Here is a 1,121-nt window from a genome sequence, read left to right on the forward strand (position 1 = left end):
CATTGTTGCAGCCACCAGGCCACATGCTTCGGCTGGCCATTCTCCAAGCTGTGCAATCATCCTCACCTCTGATTCCGCATGACTCATTCCCCCTCGACTGAAACCCACTGTCCACCCCAACCTCTAGCCTTGCCAGTCACTGCGTCCACTCCCACCCCGCATCCAAGTCGATGGTTCTCTCACAAAGCACATTGCCCAAAGCAGACCTTCCTTACGAGTTCCACTGAACTGGAATTGGGGGCGGGAAGAAAGTTATTTCAGGAAGGGAGGGGGGTTACAGCTGCAAAGGCAGGATGGGTGCTGACCCATGTTGGGTTTCTTGGCAAATTAAGCCAAGAAATCAGGCTCAGAGAGGTGAAGGACCTTGTCCCAAGTCACCCAGATGACCATTGGTGACGTTGACATCCAAGTGCAAGCCCAGGTCAGGCTCATCCAACTGAGACGGGGTGCTTAGTAGAAATGCTGGGATTCAGGCCTTTCCTGCAGACACCGGGATGTAGTTAGTCCTGCCCAACCCTGTCTGGGCACCAGTGTGGGTGGGATCTTTAGCTCTTGAACACTAATGCCAGCACCCTTTGTCTCAGATCTTGTTCAGTGCCATCTGTTGAAAGAGGTATGTGCCCATTGGCAGGTACATGTCACTCTGGGGCTGGGGCCACGTGATGCTAATGGGGTTACCTCTGCAAATCTGTAATTATTTGCTTCCAAGTAACTTGATCTGGTAAGAGTGAGAGAAAGTTGATGAACTAGGTCTTGATAATCATTCACACTATGTGGTGGGCACAGAGAAGTTCGTTATGCTATACGTTCGCTTTCACAATAACAAAGTGGAAAATTATTTATATAAACAATAAAGCCCAGCTTTATAGAATAAAGTGGGAAATAGAAAGATTTCTCCCAAGTTGTCTCCCCCAAATACGTTAGACTTAGGACTCTGCTTGCAGCTAAATAATTGTCAAGTTACTTTCCTGAAGGCAGTCAGCTGCCAGACTACTGTCTAGTCCCACCAGGGTAAGCCTGCTCCCTGCTGCTAAGGACAATGGGCTACTTCTCCCTAAAGGCTAGCGACCATTAGCTTGACTCCTGTAGGTGGAGTTTACACCCTACTGATAATGGTTTCT

The sequence above is a fragment of the Echinops telfairi genome, unplaced genomic scaffold (genome assembly GCF_000313985.2).
Source record: "Echinops telfairi isolate 266 unplaced genomic scaffold, ASM31398v2 ScPeMD7_2;HRSCAF=8, whole genome shotgun sequence".
NCBI lineage: Eukaryota > Metazoa > Chordata > Mammalia > Afrosoricida > Tenrecidae > Echinops > Echinops telfairi.